The following is a 22,624-nucleotide window of genomic DNA, read 5'->3' on the forward strand; positions in this document are numbered from 1 at the left end:
CAGGAACTATGTTGAATTTATCATCCTATTCCCAGTGTCTATAATGGTTCTTGGCACATATGGGTTCAATGAATGTTAAATTAACAACTTAATTAAATCAGATCACCTGTGTTTGGTTTGTCAGACAGTAGATTTCCCTTTAACTGTTGTGCTACTCAAACGCTACTAGTTAACAGAAAACAGAAAATAACAACATTTTCTGTGGTATTTGACAGTGTGAATTCACTCCGTACAACTATAACCAAATCATTTATTTATGTTCGTTTCATAGTCTATTGAAGGTCATCTGGGAGTGCGGCAATGTAACAACTAAGTCTGGTGAATACTTCTTCAGATTCCCAGCATACTCCTTGGAGTCCTAAAGTTATCTAGCCATCAAGTAGGAGACTGAGCTTGGACTTTGGAGGACATTTTAGAACCCTCTGTTGACAATGACATTCATCATTTCCAACATCCCATTGCCCAAAATTTAATCTTATGGCCCCACCTAACTCTAAGGGAGGCTGGAAAATGTAATTTAGCTGTGCTTCCAGGAGAAAATGTAACTGTATTAACTCTGTCAAAATATGCATAATCATCTTTAATCCTTAAAAATTCCTGAGAGATAAGTACTTTATCTTCATTTACAGATGAAAAAATCTGACCCTCAGAGAAGCTGAGCTATACAACCAAGGTCATACGGCTAATGATTACGTGACAAGGCCAAGGCTTCACTCCAGTTGTCCTGTGATTTTCTCTGTCATTTGGGCAATGGGAATTCCATACATAGCACCGGTCATTTTGATGAGACTGACTTTGCTTATGATTTTATTTATGCTTACACATCACTTAAGAATGCACATATTCCTTGGACTTGATGATTATTCTTTATAGTTCAGTCTTATTCACTGTCTTCTTTGATCTGTTCCCACTCCTACTAAGCAATCACAGTATCTCAGTACTTTTCAAAAATTACAAAAAATGCAACAAAACTTTTTTTTCCTACTTTTCAGTCAGCTTAGATGATATATTAAAAGTCTTCATTGATGGCACAAAATACATAGCCGTATTGATTAAGGTTTCTGATTTATTTCATTTGAATCACTCCCACTTTAATAGAGACATGAACTGTACTGATTGCCTCTAATTGCCAAACACTGATTAGTTGGAAAGAATGATGTCCCTATGAATAGATAATAATTAGGCAGAACATCAGTAAAATGAGAGACTCACCTTGAACCAGTGAAAGAGTAAGATGTAGCTCTAAGCCTTCTTACAGATTTCATAGAAAACATTGCAGGGGGGCCTTGTTTACATGAAATCTCTGTTAGTACATCCTGACCCTCACCCTTGTAGGTGGAGAAACTCTGTGTCATCATTTAACCTCAGATGATTAGACACCTCAAAATCTCACTCACCAAATATATTCATGAGACATTGATGACTCAAACAGAATCCTGATTGTTCACTTATGATCATATGTGTGACAGTGACTAGAGCACTCATTTCCTTTTTCTAGGTCACCCCCTGTTGCTTTCAGGGTATCTAGGAAACCAAATTATAAACCTGTTGATTCCATGGCAAGCAAGAATTATGAAATATGATTAGGTAGTTTTAAAGGGAAATTTTGTCCAGGAACTGTTAAGACTTGACAAAACACTTCCATACCACAAAATCAGACACACAAAGTAAAACAAAAACAATAATAAATCTTCCCTAGGGAATGAAAAACTCCTGTACACTAGATACATTGTTTCCATACCCTGAAGAGAGTTGAATAAAGGCATGACCAGATTAATGCTGTCTCACTGAACATTTTCTGAGATTCATATATTTTACCCAGGAAACATATTCTTTATGTTAGAAAGAATCTGGTAACATAATCTTTCTTCAGGGAGATCCTAAACTTTGATTAGACCACAGAGTCTTCTACCACAAAAATTGTTTTCACAGTAGTGTATTTTTAGTGGAAAGAATATAGAATATTTTTGTGGAAAGGGAATATAAATTTAGGCAAATCTAGGATTAAACACTTATAACAGCCATTTATTTAATGAATAATTTCGTGTAAGTTACTTAACCCTGCTAAGAATCAATTATCTCTGAAAATAGTGTCTAACTTTCAGGATTTTTCTTCAAATTAGAGACAACAGATATTAACTACCTGGCATATAGTAGATGTTTCATTCATTATAGTCATTATTATTAGAGTTTCTGGGCCTTCTTCCCCGTATTAATTGTAGTGATATTCTCTTTAAAATAGTTCTGCAAATAGCTAGTTCCAATCAGTAAATGTGGTTTTTATACATTTAATTCTTATAAGGTAAACTTATTTTTTCTTTTTTTTTTAGGTCAGATTTATTGAGGTCTGATTTATGGATAGTAAAATTTACCCCTTTTAGGTGTATAGTTGATGATCCTGGTCAAAGACATGCAGCCCTGTAATCAAGAGTACAACCAAGATAATAGCACGTTTCATCACCCCAAACTCTTCCTTAGTGCACTTTGTAGTCAGTCTCTTCCCCTAATCCTTGCCTCTGGCAACCATTGATGTGATCTAGTTTTGCCACTTCTAGAATGTTATATGAGTTATAGTATCTAATTTTTTCAATCGGGCTTCTTTCACTTAGCACAATGCTTTTGAGATATGTCCATATTGTGTATCAGTAGTTCCACCTATTACCAAGTAGTAGTATATTTTATGAACATACAACAATCTGTTTATCCATTTACCAGCTGATGGACATTTGGGTTGTCTTTAGTTTTTGTCAATTATGGATAAAGCTACTATAAACATTCATGTTTAGTGGTTTTTGTTGTTGGTTCATTGTTTTTCGAGACAAGGACTCACTTTGTTGCCCACACTGAAAGGCAGTGACAGGATCATAACTCACTGCAGCTTTAATCTCCTGGGCTCAAGTGATCATCACACCTCAACCCTCTGAGTAGCTGGGACTACAGGTGAGAGACAACACGCCTGGCTCAACATTTACATATATTCTTTCTGTAGACATGTATTTTCATTTCTTTTAAGTAAATATCTAGGAGTGGGATTTCTGGCTAGTATAAGTATATGGTTCACTTAAAACTATATTAAATTTTTTTTCCATAGTGGTTGTACCATTTTGCATTATCACTAGCAATATGAGAGTTTCAGTTACTCCAAATCATTTATATATGTTCATTTCTACTAGCCCTTGGTATTACCAGTTTTTTCTTTCATTTTTCCTTTTAAAAAATCCTAGTTTTTCTACTACATGTGTAGTGGTATTTCATTGCAGTATTAATTTGTACTTCTCTTATTTTTAATGATATTGAGCATCCACTTCTCTCCCATTGGTATCTCTTCATGGTGAAGTGTTTATTTAAATCATCTGCCCACTTTAAAAACTGTGTTTTTTGTTTCTTATAATTGAATTTTAAAAGTTTAAAAAATATATTTTAGATATAAGACCTTTATGTGTTCTGTGAATATTATCTTCAGGTCTGTAGTTGGCCTTTCACTTTTTTGGCAATGCTTTCCAAAGAGCAGTAGTCTTTAATTTTAATGAAGTCCAATTTAGCAATTTTTTCTTTCATGGCTCATGCTTTTTGTATCGTAACTGAGAAAGCTTTGCCTTGCCCATGGTTGTGAGCAATTTCTTCTGTGTTTTCTCCTAGAAGCTTTATAGTTTTAGATTTTACATTTAGGTGTATGATCATGTTGAGTTAATTTTGTATATGATATATGATAAAGATTGACGTTCAAGTTTTTGCATATAAAGGATCAATTGTTTGAGCACCATTTATTGAAGAGACTGTCTTTTCTCTATTGTATTACCTTGGACTTTTGTCAAAATTCAGTTGACATATAGATTAATTTCTGTACTCTTTATTTTGTTCTGTTAATCTATATTCCCCTATGCCAATGCCACATTCTCTTTATTATAGGTTTATAGGATGTCTTGAAATCAGGTGCTGAGAGTCTTCAAACTTATTTTGGCTATTCTAAGTCCTTTGCTTTTCTCTGCAAATTTTATAATCATCTAGTCAATTTCTACAAAAAAAAAAAATCAGGCTGAAATTTTTATTGGGATTACATTAAATTGATAAATCACCCCCTCTCTAACCAGTCCCAATAGATGAGCTGGGTACCCCAGTTGGAAATGCACAAATCAACCACCTTCTCCTTTGGTCTCACTGGGAGCTACAGACCAGAACTGTTCCTATTCAGTCATCTTCACCTTATTTTTTCTAAATTATAGAAGCATAACACTGTAACCACTTAGATATAACAAGAGAACATATTCCTAGGCTGTTGTAAATAAACCTTCAGGCTAGGCACAGTGGCTTATACCTGTAATCTCAGCACTTTGGGAGGTTGAGGCAGGAGGATTGCTTGAGCTCAGGAGTTCAAGACCAGTCTGGGCAACATAGTGAGACCCTGTCTCTACTAAAAATAAATAAATAAATAAACATTCATTATTTTTCATCTTAAGGAAAATAGGGGAAAGAATGAGGAGAAGATAATAATTTAATTGTTTACTTTTGTTGGTACTTTACCATATCTTTTTTTGCTGCATAGTTAATAGTAAAATGCATAGATCTTGAGCAAAAAGTTCTATAAGATTTGAATGTATATACTCATTTATATACCCATGTACCTGTCACTAAAATAATGATATACAATGTTTTCATTATGTTTGAATTTTCTTTATGATATTTTCCAGAAAATTCTCCCATCCTCAAGAAGTAACCATTTCTCTTATTTCTATCACAAGAAATTAGTTTAACTCTTTTCATGCATAATGCAAATAGAGTCATATGGTATATACTCTTTTATGTCCAGCTATTGCTTTCTCAACATAGTTTTTTTTTTTTTTTTTTTTTTTTTTTTTTTTTTTTTTGAGTCAGAATCTCACTCTGTCACCCAGGCTGGAGTGTGGAGTGCAGTGGTGTGATCTCAGCAAACTGCACCCTCCACCCCATGTGTTCAAGTGATGATTCTCCTGCCTTAGCCTCCTGAGTAGCTGGGATTACAGGCATATGCACCACTATGCCTGCTAATTTTTTATATTTTTAGTGGAGATGGTGATGGCCAGGCTAGTTTCAAACTCCTGACCTCAAGTGAACCGCCCACCTTGGCCTCCCAAAGTGCTGGGATTACAGGCATGAGCCCACACACCCAACCTCAACAGCAGTTCATTTGTTTAAATTGTTGAGTAATATGTATTCCATTTTGTTCCATAATATCTGTAGTACATAGTTTTTATCCTTTCTCCAATTGATGGAAATTTAGGCTGTTTCAAGTTTGGAAATATTATGAATAAATGTTACAATCGTTCATGTACAAGTCTTTTTGAGGATATATGTTTTAATTTCTCTTTGATGTGTAACTAGGTGTTGAATTACTGATTCATGCGGTAGGTGTGTGTGTCTCAACAAGCCACTAGGTGATTCTGATGCATGCTAAAGTTTGGGAACTACTACTGCTCTAGAGATGACAATATGCATTCTTATTTTACCACAATCTATCTTAAATTAGTATTATATATTTTCATAAATTATGTAAGATGAGGACTTTGAGTCCCCTTAACCTAGTTCTGAATCTTTTTGCTATTGTAATCATATAGTATATTTTTATATTTGTTACAAACTTCACAATGTATCTTCATCATTATTGTTGTCAACTTTCAATACTTTAAACAACTTTATTAAGACAATTCACATGAGATATAATTTGCTTCTTTGAAGTATACAACTTAGTGGTTTTAGTAGAGTAAGGGAATTGTGAAACCATCATCACAATTGCATTTTGGAATATTCATTATCTCAAAAGAAACCATTAATGCATTAGTAGTCACCTCTCCCTGCCCTAGGCAACAACTAGTCTACTTTCTGTCTCTATGGATTTGTGCATTCTGGACATTTTATATGAATAGAACCATATAATATGTTGACTGCTGTAAGTGACTTCTTTCACATAATGTTTTCAAGGTTCATTTATGCTGTAGCATGTATCAGTACTTAACTCTTTATTGTTGATTAACGTTTCATTTTATGGCTATAGTTGCATTTTGTTGATTCATTCATCAGTTAATGGACATTTAGGTTTTTGTTGGTTTTCTGCTAATGCTATAACAAATAAGCAAAAACTCTGCAACTAACATAGCAAAAATTTATTATCTTATAGTTTTGGAAATCAGAAGTCCATATAATGGGTCTTGCATGGCTAAAATCAAGGTGTTGACAAGGCCATGTTCCTTCTGGATATTCCAGGAGATAATTGTTCCTTTCCTTTTCCAGTTTCCAAAGACTGTCATGTTCCTTGACTCATAGCTCCCTTCCAGCAGTGTTGTCACTGTGACTTTTGCTTCCCTGCTTCCCTTCTCTGATTTTGACTTTTCTGACTCTTTCTTATGAGGCCCCTTGTGATTACATTGGGTCCATTTGCATAATCCAGAATAATTCTCCATTTCAAGATCTTCAATTTAATCACATCTGCAAAGTCCCTTTTGCTATGTTTTGGCTATTTTGGAGTCCTTGCATTTCTCTATAAATTTTAAAATCAGTTTGTAGATACCTACAGAAACAAACAAACAAACAAAAAACAAAACAAAGTAGCCAGCTGGGATTTTGATAGGGATTGTGTTGTATTTACAGATCGGTTTGGGGTAGTGGTGCCATCTTAACAATATTTAGTCTTCCAAATCATAAACATAGGTTTTTATGATTTTAATTTATTTAAGTCTTTAATTGCTTTCAATGATGTTTTATAGTTTTCACTGTACAAGTCCTTCTCTTCTTTTGTTAAATTTCTTCTGAAACATTTTGTTTTTATGCTACTGTAAATGGAATTATGTCAGTTTCATTTTGTATTGTTCATTGCTACTACATAGAAATACAGTTGGTTTTAGTATATTGATCTTGTATCCTGAAACTTTGCTGAGCTCATTAGGTTGATAGTTTTTTAAATGTTGTGTTAACTTGTCAATTAGAGTGAGAGAGAGAGAGAGAGAGAGAGAGAGAGAGAGAGAGAGAAATCCTCTCTCTTTCATTTTCTTTCCAAGACATAAAACTATAGAAAGTAATATTTTCTTGGATTTGTAACATGTAGATGCTTTAAGAATTTTCTTTGTTTTTCAATATTTTTACTATGATGTTTTGGGCATAGATCTCTTTACGTTTATTCTAATTGGAGTTCATTGGGCTTCTTGGATGTGAAAGGTTTTTATCAAATTTTGGAAATTTCCAGCCATTATTATTTTTTAAATGTATTTTTGGTCCTTTCTGTTTCTCTTCATTACTAGTACTCCATATGAATATGGTATACTTAATGGTGTTTCACATTTCTCTAAGACTCTGTTCATTTTTCCTCATTCTCTTATCCTATCTGTTCTTGTATTTAGATAATCTCTATTCTCCATTGATTTATTTTCACTTTACTGATTCTTTTTTCTCCTTGCAAAAACCTACTGTTGAACCCCTCTAGTAAATTTTTTACTTTAATTATTTTCCCATTTCAACTACAAAATTTCAAATTGGCTTTTGACTTTTTTAAAAATAATCTATATTTCTTTATTGATATCTATTTGACAAGATATTCTCATCATATCCTTTTTTTTTAAAATATGGTTTTCTTTAGTCTTTAAACATATTCATAATTTTTTCTTTAAAGTCTTGTCTGCTAGGTCCAACATCTGAGTGCTCCTAAAGATGGTTTCTATTACTTGCTTTTATTCCCTGTTTCTTTGTGTATCCTATTTTTGTGTGTGCTGAAAGTCAATGTTTTAGATAATATATTATAGCAACTCTGGATACAGAGACCTTCATCTTTGGTACTTGTTGTTAGTTTATTTACTTGGTTAGATGAATTCAGTGAATTATACTTTTCCACAGATGGAATTTCTGATATTTGTGGAAACGAAAGAGTATTTGAACAAGTCTTAATCAGTTTAGATGTTTCTTTGGCAAGGTTAAGGATATGCCCATGACACAGCCTCAGGAGGTCCTGAGAATATGTGCTCAGGATGGTTGGGTCACAGCTTGATTTTACACATTTTAGAGGGGCAGAAGATCCAGGCAGACATTAATCAATACATGTAAGGGGTATATTTGTTTGTCTTGAAAAGGCCAGAGATTTCAAAATGGGGATTCCAGGTCATAGGTGGATTCAAAGGTTTCCAGACTGGCAATTGGTTGAAAGAGTTAAGTTTTGCCTAAAGAGTTGTAGTCAGCAGAAAGAAATGCTTGGGGTTAAGATAAGAAGAACATAAGGGTTAAGATTAGAGAACATGTTCACCAGATGAGAACAGGTTCTTGTCTTGTAGAAGACAGGGTTCTTGTTATGTAGATGAAGCCTCCAGGTAGCAGGCTTCAGAGATAATAGATAGTAAATGCCTTTTTATCAGACCATAAAAGGTGCTAGATTCTCCTGAAAGGATCTAGTAAGGGAAGAAGAGTCTCTACAGAATGTAAAATTCCCCCACAAGAGACAACTTTGCAGGGCCATTTAAAAATATATCAAAGAAATATATTTTGGAGTAAAATACTTCTATTTCAGGGCCTGCTATCTGTCATGCAATACCATACTAGAGTTAAGTTGAAATTTGGTATCTTATTGCAGCAAAGTGTCTGTTTTGTCAGTCTTAAGTTCTCGGTTTTAATGTTAATGCTGGCAGGCTGTGCCTGAATTCCAAAGGAAGGAGGGCATAATGAGGCATGTCTGAGCCTCCCTTCTCATCATGGCCTGAACTAGTTTTCCAGGTTAACTTTGGAATGCCTTTAGCTGTGAGGAGGGGTCCATTCAATTGGTTGAGGGGCTTAGAATTATATTTTTCATCTATATTTCCATTCACATTTTTCCCCTCATTTTTATTTTTAAAACGAGTTCTCTAGGGTTAGCCCTTCTGCCAGAATTGTTTTTTGGACAGATTGGTTCAAGATTGTGCCTACGCTCCCTAACCAAGACGTTTTCCTTTTACTGTTGAGTCTATATGTTGCTTGAAACCTGCTTGTACTATTCAGAGAATTTATGAGTTTGCTTCATATTCAACCAAGAACTTGTAGCTCAGAAGTCTCCTCTGCCTTTTTTTTTTCTTTTTTAATCAAGTGATGTGTCTTATGCATGTACACAGTGGTCCTGACCATCAGGGATGATTGGTTTTAGCTGGGCTTTCTTTGATTGTCTCTTTCTCTCATCTCTCTGTAAGCTCCTGGCTGGTCTGGCCTTATTATTATCACCAGTTGCTGCTGGCCTTCACTAACTGAAAGCCAATTGCTCTATTGTTTTCAACAATGCCCTGAGGCTTAAAATGTTCCACAGTGTGATCCAAATAAAGTATGGCCTCTTAGCAGAGGCAGAGTGTTGCCAGCTTTTGAGGCTTTCTTTGGACCTCCTATAGACAGATATCTGCATTATTGCACAGGAGATGTAGGGGTAGGGAATGGGTACTCACTCTTCACCGGCTGCTTCACCCATATCCTTCCTATGGAGCAGGAGCTGCATGTGCCACTTGTGGTGTGTGGGGGTGGAGCAGAAAGGGAGAGGAACCCATGCCACTGCATGGCTGCTGCCATCACCCGTGATAGATCTTCTGTAGCTCAGACCCAGGTTATAGAAAGAATCTGCCAGTGTTCACCAGCCGCTGAATCTACCTGGAATAGCTCATCCACTCTAAGAAGGTGGAGGAGATGGGAGCTGCCACTCAGCTGCTGAGCCTACCAGAGAAACTCTTCTGTGACATAGAGCTGTGTAGCAATGCTGGACTGCAGTCCTCACAAGATGCTCCTTCTGGATTCTCCATTTGTAGCTGCAGTTAGGAGTGGGAAAATAGATGGAGCTTCCTGGTTGCCAGCACAAGCTTGGTATAGTCTGTTTGTGTTAAGAAACTGTAGGAAGTGGGATATGCTGATGTTCACCTGCCGCTGAATACGCCTGGGGTACTTCTTGCATCCCAGGATGCTGAGAAAAATGAGAACTGCCTTTTGCTTGTGAAGCCCACTGGAATAGCTGTTCTACAACACAGAGCTGTGAGGGAATGGGTACCCTCCCACTGATCTCAAATGCATGACCCTAACTCAAATGCATGACATCCAACTGTTCTTACTATATTTCTATAGATTTTGTTGATTTTCCAACTTGTCTAACTTTGTTGTCTCACCTTTTTTTCCACTCATTATTTTTAATACGTTTTCACTGGATAAACAAATCTAGGTGACTGTTTCCTTCTTACTTTCAGCATCTTAAAGATAACATTTGATTGTCTTTTAGCCTTAATGTTTGTAATGAGAATTCATCCACATTGCTCACTGTTGTTTCTTTGATATGAATGTGTAACTTTTTCTATGAATTTTTAAAAGATTTTCTCTTTATCTCTGGTTTTCAGAAGATTGACTATTATGTCCTTAAGCTGGGGGCAGTGCGTGCGTGCATGTGTGTAGGATTTACCTTGACTGGGGCTCTCACTAAACTTGAATCTTTGACTTGATGTGCTTCTTCAGTTTAGCAAATGTCTCTTCATTCTTACATCAAAGTTTTACAGGTCTCAGATGATTATTTTTTCCTGTTCTTTTCCAAGTTGTAACTAGTTCTCTCTGAGTTTCTACTGACTTTTAAGTTCATAGAGTTTTCTTATTGCAGAGTTTGATAGAATTTTTGTAAATTGGGCCAGATAATAAATGATTTAGGCTTTATGGGCCATATATCATTTTTATTGCATATTTTTAAAACAAATTTTTAAAATATAAAATTATTCTCAGATTGTGGGCTATACAAAAACAGGCCACAGGCCAGATTTGAACTGTGGATCATAGTTTTCCAATTCTGTTCAATTATGTCTTGTGTGTTATTAAGCCCATCCAAAGAATTTTTCATGTCAGATATTGTACTTTTCAGTTCTAAAATTTTTATTTGTTTCCTTTTTAATTTGTATTACTCTATTGAAATTTCCCATCCTTTCATTCTTCCTGTTCATTTTTTCACTTAAATCGTTAAAGTACTCAAAAAAGTGATTTTTAATGTCTTTTTCTGTTATTTCCAACATTTGTGTCATTTGGGGTCTGCTTTTTTGAGTTTTTTTTTTGACAGATCACATTTTTCTGCTGCTTAATAACTTGATTGCATGCTAATGTTTTACATGATCAGTTGTTGGGACTCTGGATTAAGATATCTTAAATCAGAAAGAGTGGAATTTTGTCATGGGCAGATACATGTCTTGCGTATCACCTTGATCCTTTGGCACATGCTCCAGTCTACTTCATGCATGCAATTCTCTGTGTCAGTGTCAACTTCCTGGTGAAATCAGCATAGGCAGGTGACATAGCACTTCTCTAGAGTCCTCAGAATTGATGTTATGATTCTTCTATTGGGACTTACTATCATGCCCACGTTTATCCTTTTCTTATTTTAGTTATCTTTAGTACCATACAGGGATATATTCCAAGAGTCAGAGCCACCTGAATCATAACCTGAAACTTACTGAGGGATTTTTCATTCCCTGGGTACCTATTGAAGCTGACAGCATTTTTTCCCCTTTAGCTGAAAGAAAAGAAGAGTATTCTTTCCAAATGTAAAACAAATATGCTACTTTCAGAACCTACAAATGCATACCATAAGTTATGTATCTCTGTACTGGAGGATGTGAGATGTAATAATTCCCTTTTAAATTGCAGGGTTAGCACAGCATGCCATAGACTACTAGGTACCTAAAACTTCACTGATGAAGCAGGCTCTTGAATCTTTATAGGGTGCATTTCCTATCCTCTACAGCACACTTGTCTTGCCTAAGACTCCAATTTATATTTCAATCTAATTAACACAATGCCATCCATATAGTTAACCAGTGTGATGTTTTGTGGAATGTTTGTATGGCTTAAATCACTTTGGATTATACTTTGAAAGAGACCAAGAGAATTTCCATAGTCTTGGGGAAAGATCATACTGCATACTTTTGTCTATTCTATGTGAATGTGAACTATTTTTTATCTTATTGATAGGACTGGAAAATAGTGTGTTCATCAAATGAGTGGCCACATAAAATGTGCTGGAGGCTGTGTTAATTTGTACTACCATTAAGAGTATATCTGACATAGAAGCTGCAATTTGGGCTTCTACTTGGTTGAGTTTGTGGATTTATTTAATTTTTGCAGGGACCAGACTTTTAAATTAAGAGGAATATGATGAGGGCTAATACCTCTGCATATTTTATATCATAAATGTTTCACTAATCTCATAGATACCTTTTACAATATGTTATTATTTTGACTATATTTACCATTTTACTACTATATTTACTATCTTGGCCAGAAGTGAAGGGGCAATTTCAGAGGCTTCCATTTAAACTTTCCCTCTATTATTTCTCTTATACCACAGCTCAAGGAACTAATGTGAGGTTCTACTGACTACCAACTATAACTAGCACAATTATACATTTAGGAACTGGAAAATAACTATGGTGTGTGGTCATAACTATGAGCTGAACTGGCCCTACGACAACATTTGTTACCTAGAAACATCTATTTGTATTCTTTTATGGGGCAAAGGTGACACTTTTCCTCAATGCCACAATAAACCTTGTATACTGACATTCTCAAAAGATTTGGAAGTATTCTCTTTTCCCAATGTATAATTAGCCAAATAAATGACTAGTCAAATAAATAGTTCCTTTAGGAAAATATGATTAGCAAAATAAATGGTTCCTTTAGGAAGAGACTCAGGAAGTTACTAGTGAATATCCTGGTCACAGTTTTTCATGGTGGTTTCTTAAAGAAACTTAGTATTTTCTTCAGTTAGTGAGTTCTGGATCTGACAACTGGCTCAAGTCCAGAAATTGTGCATGGGATCAATTATATTTTTAAATATTTTATTGTGATTGATTTTAAACATATTACTATACATTTTATCAAAATATAGAAAAGTTGAAAGAATTTTGTGGTGAATAACCATGAGATCATCACCTAGACTTTACAATTAGCATTTTTCTATAATTAATTAAATATCTAACCATCTTCTGTTTATCCCTCTAACAGTTCAAAAATTTATAAAAATATTTATTTATAAAAAATAAATAATATTTTGATGCTTTCAAAGTAATTTGCTTATCAGTACACTTCATTCTTAAACATTTCTGAATGTGTTTCCTCATCTAGAGTTTAACATCTGTGGTGGGTTGAGACTTTTTTCCAAAGTACAGTTCCAAGCAAATCCATAGATTAGGGAATTTACTGTCACATTTCCTCTTCATTTCTCTTTTGAGAAAGTCTCCACTGTTCCCATTTGCTGGCAAAGGATTTTACAAATCTATGTACCTATAAAGCAAGAATATCAAAAACAAATGCTACTTTTAGCCCTAAACAAAACGCTTACTGTAAAATAAAATAATAATAAAAGAACCTATTCTTTATTCCTACATTGACCAGATTGACAAGCAAAGAATATCATTTCTAATATGAAAAAATGTGTCTTTGTTTTTATTTGAGGGAGATCTTGGTTTTCTTTGGTGTTTAACAAAATTGTGGAGCCCGTTTTTTTTTTGATTTGTCAAATTCTGAAGAGCAGTGAGTATTAAAAAGAAATAGTTGCCTTTGAAGTCAAGCCGTGTTTATGTTTATTGACCATCCAAAGTTTAGAAAAAATAATGTAGGCAAAGTAGGTTGATGAATTTTGGAGGTTTTGCATGTAAGATTTTCTTTTTAATGTAGTTTATTAAAAGAGACAGAAATCTTTCTCCTTAATGGAATACAAAGCAACAAGAAAGTAATGACAACAATAAGAATAAAAACAAAGAAATTTATAGTGTCCTCACTTAGATTTATTTTTTATCCCAAGTTCTCTCTCATAATACTGACTCTTTTCTCCATGTCCAGTTGATATGGGACTTAAGGAGATGATATGACATAGAGCAGAATAAGAGCCATATATTTATGTGGACAAAGATTTGCAAAATGGTTTTGCTGTTTCTCTCCTGTGTATTTGAGTAAGCCTCATGTTCTCTAAACTTCGGTTTTCTTTTCCAGAAAATGGCAGAAACTAATGCCTCCCTTAAAGTATACTTTTGAAAATGTTACACAGTGGGGTCATTTCTAACATCATGGATTATATTATGCAGAAGGCATTTATTGGGGAGATATTATATTCAGACACTCTGATGTATCTCAAAAATATAAAGACATTAAGTCCCTAACCTAAAGGTACTTACTGTCTAAAAAAATAAAAATGAAGAAACCAATAGTTAATACACTGCACAATAATGTTAATATTATAAGAAAATAAGACATTGAATGGTAAAGAGCTAAAGAGAGAGTGTGATGAGTAATACCCAATTCCATCTTGGGATTAAGAATATGGGAGGGAAATAGGATAAAACTTTCAAGAAGTCAGCTTTGAGTTACCTCTTAAATAATGAAATGAGTTGGATGGTTGAGAGAGAGGGATGCTACAGAAAGAAACACACCTGATGTATAAACACACAGAAATACAAAGAGCATGTTATATTTGGGAGTTTTGTGTGATTGATACAAAAAGTACATGTGGGGAAGTGAGATAAAGAGTAAGAGAAATGGGCAGGATCCATATGATAAAGGGTTTTGCAAGGTTAAGAATTTCAGCTTTAAGCTAGAGGCCACAGGATACAATTAAAAAGTTAAAACAAGGACATTGCAAGAATTTTAGGAAGATCACTACATTATCCAGATACAGTGGTAAAAATGAAACTGAAGAAACTAGTTTTGATTTTATCACAGTAGAATAAGCAATCTAATTTAATGAAGTAGTCATGAGTGTGGTAATTGGGCAAATTTACATCGTATTTAAGAGAAGTATAGGACTTTGTAACAAATTGGACATGGGTAATGATGTATTAGAATTAAGAAAGATTCAGATTTCAGGCTTATGGGTTCGAAGGATGGTGAAATCATTCCTCAATAAAGAAAATCCGGAAAGACTGGTAGATTTCAAGAGGAACATAATGATTTCTTCTTTAGATATATCGAGTTTGAAGTTTCATACGGAATTCAAGTAGAAAAATAGTGGGAATTATAAGTGTAAACATATTCCCTACAGACGACCCTTGAACAACACAAATATGAACTGCACGGGTTCACTTAGATGAGGAGTTTCTTCTGCCTCTGTCACTGCTGGGACAGCAAAACCAGCTTCTCTTTCTCTTCCTCATTAGCTTACTCAACTTGAAGGCCACAGGGATGAAGATATTTATGGTGATCCCTTTCCACTTAATAAACAGTAAATATATTCTCTCTTTCTCATGATTTTTAAATATGATTTTTTTCTCTAGCTTACTTTATTGTAAAAATATAGTATATAATAAATAGAATATATAAAATATATGTTAATTATGTGATTGTTAAGGCTTTTGGTTAAAAATAGGCTATTATGGGTAAATTCTAGGGGGAGTCAAAGGTTATCTACAGATTTTCCAACTGGTGCAGGAGTTCAGCACCCCTAATCCTCATGTTGTTCAGGTATCAACTGTATGTGTTTATATGCACATACACACATGTGTGGCTATGGAGTCTGGGAGAGGGCTTTGGGTAAGAAGTAAAAGTCAGAATGAAGAATAGTTACAGCTTTGATATGCATAGGAATGTTCATGCTAGCTTTATTTGCCTTTGAATAAAAGAGAATAAAAGTTAGAAGTCTGGAGAATACTAGTATTTAAGGTTGAGCAGAGAAAGAGTAATGAAGAGTGACTGACGAGGGACTTTGGAGAATAAGCAGTGTTCACTTGTTTGTTTACTTGTTTATTCCATGAACACTTATTGAACTCTTTTCTAGCCTGGGTTCACTCCAAATCAGAGTTTTATATGAAAGTACACATTCAGTAATTCATTTTTTTCATGCTTAATTCAACAGTTTATTTTTTCATCGACATCTGAACTTGTGGCTATGATTTTATATTGCACACACATAATGTAGACCTACTTTCAGCTAGCAGAAGTGTTCTTTTGAAAATGGTTTTATTTCATATGGTGTGATTTAATATATCAATTATTTTGTGACATCAGTAATTCATTTTTAAGTGAGCTAGAGAACAGAAATGAGAAATTAGTGTAATAAAACAAGACTGCATCATTAAGTTGGCCACCATTGTTGGTTACCAATACTTAATCCTTCAGGGACTGTTTGGGGGATCTTACAAATGTTTCTCTAGACTGTGCATTCCATATATTAAGGGGAAAACATTGTCTATAGAATTCTGCTTGCACTGGCCGAGGGTAGACCACAAGTATTTAATGGCTCACATTTCTTGGTTGGGCATGCTTGAGTGGGTTCACCTGGGAAACCTATTCTACAGCATTAGAAAGGTGGGGGTGGGGGGGCAGAGACTGAGAAACATATAGTATTGGGCAGTGAAAGTACTGGCAAATTAAACCTGCATGATTTTGGTCTCTTGAATGAAACTTGTTGCTCACAACAGTAGCTGAAATAAGAGGTAGAATTGAAAAGAGTATTTAATACAGTTCCTCCCCACAGCATGCAAATCCTCTTAGGAGGGTTTGTCCAATTCATCATCGAATTTCCCTCAAGATGAGGGTCAGCTGCACATTGGTGTAGAAGTCATGGATCAGAAAAGTGTATGGTACTGGCTGACGTGAGGTATTGACAAATTACAGAGGTGAGGGGGAAACTGATGGAATCCTGTGGCTGGAATGAAGGTGAGGCTGAAAGGGCACAAAGTGGGACAGAGATTTTTGACACAAACACCTACTGTGTATGTTCAATTCCAAGGTAAGCAAGATAAATTGTCTGCGCCAAGATGTAACTTATATTCTGATGAGTAAGAGAGATAAAAAACATAAAACAATTGCAATCAGTGCTCAGATAAAAAGGAGGACATAACATTTAAAATGCATCAAAATTGTTTAAGGAAAGGAGGAAGCCAGCCATATGAAGAAAGATAGAAAAGCATTCAATCCTAACCCTTTTCTTTTCCACTGGACTACTGGAAATGTGACTATTTAGTCTTGGAATAGAGAGCACATATTCTTACTCTCCATCTCCTTCACCTTCTTTGTGTTTTCCATACAAACACTTAGGCTAGGCAAGCTTTTGTCACTTCCTTAGAGTCAGCATTTCTATAAGTCCAACAGAGGACTCTTGACAAGATTTACTTGAAACCTGAAGCTGTAAAGTCATTAAGTGTTGTGAGTAGCTCTGAACATTTTCAGCTTTCCTCCAACATATTTTCTTCCTACTAACAGGGAGGAATAACAAAGCAAGTAAGACAACAAAAGGAAGGGCATTCATCTCCATGACCACCAACATTTTCCAATCATTCAGTATCCCCAATGAGACACTGAGTTGGTGTTTATGCCTGTATATATAAAAGCAAAATTCTCCACTGTTTTCCTTTCCCTAAGGAAGGTTTAAACTCAGAATATAACTATGTTCATCCTGTCCTTATGTCTTTAGAAATCTGGACTAGTGAATCACTAAAGACAATGTTTTCATTTAAATTGTTGCATCACAATTCTGTTTTTTTTTTAAATTATTGTACTTTAGGTTCTGGGGTACATGGGCAGATCATGCAGGATTGTTGCATAGGTGCATTCATGGCAAGGTTGTTTGCTGCCTTCATTCCCCCATCACCTATATCTGGTATTTCTCCCCCAGTTATCCCTCCCCACCCTCCCCACCCCCTGCTGCCCCTCCCCTAGCCCCCCACCAACTGACCACAGTATGTGATGTTCCCTTCCCTGTGTCCATGTGTTCTAATTGTTCAATACCTGCCTATGAGTGAGAACATGTGGTGTTTGATTTTTTGTTCTTGTGTCAGTTTGCTGAGAATGATGGTTTCCAGATTCATCCATGTCCCTATGAAGGACACGAACTCATCATTTTTTATGGCTGCATAGTATTCCATGGTGTATATGTGCCACATTTTCTTTATCCAGTGTATCATTGATGGACATTTCGATTGGTTCCAGGTCTTTGCTATTGTAAACAGTGGCACAATGAACATACAGGTGCATGTGCATTTATAATAGAACAATTTATAATTCTTTGGGTATATATACCCAATATTGGGATTGCTGGGTCAAATAGTATTTCTATTTCTAGGTCCTTGAGGAATCGCCACACTGTCTTCCACAATGGTTGTACTAATTTGCACTCACACCAACAGTGTAAAAGTGTTCCTATTTCTCCACATCTTCTCCAGCATCTGTTGTCTCCAGATTTTTTAATGATCGCCATTCTAAGTGGTGTGAAATTGTATCTCAATGTGGTTTTGATTTGCATTTCTCTAGTGACCAGAGATGATGAGCATTTTTTCATATGTTTGTTGGCCTCATAGATGTCTTCTTTTGTAAAGTGTCTGTTCATATCCTTCACCCACTCTTGAATGGGTTTGTTTGTTTTTTTCTTGTAAATCTGTTTTAGTTCTTTGTAGATTCTGGATATTAGCCCTTTGTCAGATGGGTAGAGTGCAAAAATTTTTTCCCATTCTGTTGGTTGTTGGTTCATTCTAATGATTGTTTCCTTTGCTGTACAGAAGCTGTGGAGTTTAATTAGATCCCATTTATCTACCTTGGCTTTTGTTGCCATTGCTTTTGGTGTTTTAGCCATGAAGTCATTGCCTATGCCTATGTCCTAAATGGTTTTGCCTAGGTTTTCTTCTAGGGTTTTTATGGTGTTAGGTATTACATTTAGATCTTTAATCCATCTGGAGTTAATTTTCATGTAAGGCATCAGGAAGGGGTCCAGTTTCTGCTTTTTGCACATGGCTAGCCAGTTTTCCCAACGCCATTTATTAAACAGGGAATCCTTTCCCCGTTGCTTGTTTTTCTCAGAGTTGTCAAAATCAGATGATTGTAGATGTGTGGTGTTGCTTCTGAGGCCTCTGTTCTGTTCCATTGGTCTATGTCTCTGTTTTGGTACCTGTACCATGCTGTTTTGATTACTGTGGCCTTGTAGTATAGTTTGAAGTCAAGCAGCATGATGCCTCCAGCTTTGTTCTTTTTGCTTAGGATTGTTTTGGCTATGCAGACTCTCTTTTAGTTCCATATGAAGTTTGAAGTGGTTTTTTCCAGTTCTGTGAAGAAAGTCATTGGTAGCTTGATGGGGATAGCATTGAATCTATAAATTACTTTGGGCAGTATGGCCATTTTCACAATCTTGATTCTTCCCAACCATGAGCATGGAATGTTTTTCCATCTGTTTCTGTCCTCTCTTATTTCATTGAGCAGTGGTTTGTAGTTCTCCTTGAAGAGGTCCTTTACATCCTTTGCTAGTTGTACTCCTAGGTATTTTATTCTCTTTGTAGCAATTGTGAATGGGAGTTCACTTTTGATTTGGCTCTCTGTCTGTTATTGGTGTATAGAAATGCTTGTGATTTTTGCACATTGATTTTGTGTCCTGAGACTTTGCTGAAGTTGCTTATCAGTTTCAGGAGATTTTGGCATGAGATGATGTTGTCTTCTAAATACACAATCATGTCATCTGCAAATAGAGACAATTTGGCTTCCTCTTTTCCTAATTGAATACTCTTTATTTCTTTTTCTTGCCTGATTGCTCTGGCTAGAACTTCCAATGCTATATTGAATAGGAGTGGTGAGAGAGGGCATCCTTGTCTTGTGCCAGATTTCAAAGGGAATGCTTCCAGTTTTTGCCCGTTCAGTATGATATTGGCTGTGGGTTTGTCGTAAGTAGCTTATTATTTTGTGATATGTTCCATCGATAACTAGTTTATTGAGGATTTTTATCATAAAAGGCTGTTGAATTTTGTTGAAGGTCTTCTCTGCATCTATTGAGATAATCATGTGGTTTTTGTCTTTGGTTCTGTTTCTGTGATGGATTACATTTATAGACTTGCATATGTTGAACCAGCCTTGCATCCCTGGGATGAAGCCTACTTGATCATGATGAATTGCTGTTGCATTCTGTTTGCCAGTATTTTATTGCAGATTTTTGCATTGATGTTCATCATGGATGTTGGCCTGACGTTTTCTTTTTTAGTTGCATCTTTGCCTGGTTTTGGTATTAGGATAATGTTGGTCTCATAAAATGAGTTGGGAAGGATTCCCTTTTGTATCGTTTGGAATAGTTTCAGAAGGAATGGTACCAGCTCTTCTTTGTACGTCTGGTAGAATTCGGCTATAAAGCCATCTGGACGTGTGCTTTTTTTAGTTGGTAGGCTATTAATTGCTGCCTCAACTTCAGCCCTTGTTATTGGTCTATTCAGGGTTTCAACTTCTTCCTGGGTTAGTCTTGGGAGAGTGCAAGTGTCCAGGAATTTATCTATTTCATTCAGATTTACTGGTTTGTGTGCATAGAGTTGTTTGTAGTAATCTCTGACTATAGTTTGCATTTCTGTGGAATCAGTGGTGAGTCCCCTTTATCATTTTTTATTGCATCTATTTGATTCTTCTCTCTTTTCTTTTTTGTTAGTCTGGCTAGTGGTCTATCTATTTTGTTGAACTTTTCAAAAAACCAGCTCCTGGATTTGTTGATGTTTTGAAGGGTTTTTTTGTGTCTCTATCTCCTTCAGTTCTGCTCTGATCTTAGTTATTTCTTGTCTTCTGCTAGCTTTTGAATTTTTTTGATCTTGCTCCTCTAACTCTTTCAATTTTGATGATAGGGTGTCAATTTTAGATCTCTCCTTGCTTCTCATGTGGGCACTTATTGCTATATATTTTCCTCTAGAGACTGCTTTAAATGTGTCCCAGAGATTCTGGTATGTGGTGTCTTCATTCTTGTTGGTTTCGAAGAACGTCTTTATTTCTGCCTTCATTTCATTGTTTATCCAGTCAACATTCAAGAGAAAGTTGTTCAGTTTCCATGAAGCTGTGCGGTTCTGGGTTGGTTTCTGAATTCTGAGTTCTAACTTGATTGCACTGTGGTCTGAGAGACTGTTTGTTATGGTTTCCATTCTTTTGCATTTGCTGAGGAGTGATTTACTTCCAATTATGTGGTCAATTTTAGAGTAGGTGTGATGTGGTGCTGAGAAGAATGTATATTCTGTGGATTTGGGGTTAAGAGTTCTGTAAATGTCTAGTAAGTTTGCTTGGTCCAGATCTGCGTTTAAGTTCTAGATTTCCTTGTTGATTTTCTGTCTCGTTGATCTGTCTAATATTGACAGTGGAATGTTAAAGTCTCCCACTGTTATTGTGTGGGATTCTACATCTCTTTGTAGGTCGTTAAGGACTTGCCTTATGTATCTAGGTGCTCCTATATTGGGTGTATATATATTTAGAATAGTTAGCTCTTCTTGTTGTATTGATCCTTTTACCATTATGTAATGCCCTTCTTTGTCTCTTTTGATTTTTGTTGGTTTAAAGTCCATTTTATCAGAGACTAGGATTACCACCCCTGCTTTTTTTGCTTTCCGTTTGCTTGGTAAACTTTCTTCCATCCCTTTATTTTGAGTCTATGTGTGTCTTTGCATATGAGATGGTCTGCTGAATACAGCACATTGATGGTTCTTATCTTTTTATCCAATTTTCCAGTCTGTGTCTTTTGATTGGGGCATTTAGTCCATTTACATTCAATGTTAATATTGTTATGTATGAATTTGATCCTGCCATTTTATTGCTGGTTGGTTGTTTTGCCCTTTGGTTGGCATAATTTCTTCATTGCATCATTGGTCTTTATCATTTGGTTCTGTTTTGCAGTGGCTGCTACTGGTTTTTACTTTCTGTGTTTAGTGCTTCCTTCAGGAGCTCTTGTAGGGCAGGTCTGGTAGTGACAAAATCTTTCAGCAATTGCTTGTCCATAAAGGATTTTATTTCTCTTTCACTTATGAAGCTTAGTTTGGCTGGATATGAAATTCTGGGTTGAAAATTCTTTTCTTTAAGGATGTTGAATATTGGCCCCCACTCTCTTCTGGCTTGTAGGGTTTCTGCTGAGAGATCCATTATGAGTCTGATGTGCTTCCCTTTGTGCGTATCTTGACCTTTCTCTCTGGCTGCCCTTAGTATTTTTTCCTTTGTTTCTACCCTGGTGAATCTGATGACTTTGTGCCTTAGGGTTGCTCTTCTAGAGGAGTACTGTTGTGGTGTTCTCTGTATTTCCTGTATGTGAATGTTGGCCTGCCTTGCTAGGTTGGGGAAGTTCTCCTGGATAATATCCTGAAGAGTGTTTTCCAGCTTGGATTCATTCTCCCCATCATCTTCTGGTACACTGATCAAGCATAGATTAGGTCTTTTCACATAATCCCATATTTCTTGAAGGCTTTGCTCATTTCTCTTCACTCTTTGTTCTCTTTTCTTGCCTTCTCGTTTTGTTTCATTGAGTTGATCTTCAATCTCTGATATCCTTTCTTCTGCTTGATCTATTTGGCTATTGATACTTGTGTATGCTTCTTGAAGTTCTTGTGCTATTTTATTCAGCTCCATCAAGTCGTTTATGTTCTTCTCTAAGCTGGTTATTCTAGTTAGCATTTCCTCTAACCTTTTTTTCAAGGCTTATAGTTTCTTTGCATTGGGATAGAACATGTTCCTTTAACTCAGAGAAGTTTGTCATTACCCACCTTCTGAAGCCTTCTGTCAATTCGTCAAATTCGTTCTCCATCCAACTTTGTTCCCTTGTTGTTGAGGAGTTGTGATCTCGTGGTGGGGGAGAGACATTCTGGTTTTTGATGGTTTCATTCTTCTTGTTTCTCCCATCTCCTTGGATTTATATAGTTTTGATCTCAGGTAGCTGCTTGGG

This window comes from Aotus nancymaae, unplaced genomic scaffold, assembly GCF_030222135.1.
Source record: "Aotus nancymaae isolate 86718 unplaced genomic scaffold, 86718_ANA_hifiasm-v0.15.2.pri h1tg000006l, whole genome shotgun sequence".
Lineage (NCBI taxonomy): Eukaryota > Metazoa > Chordata > Mammalia > Primates > Aotidae > Aotus > Aotus nancymaae.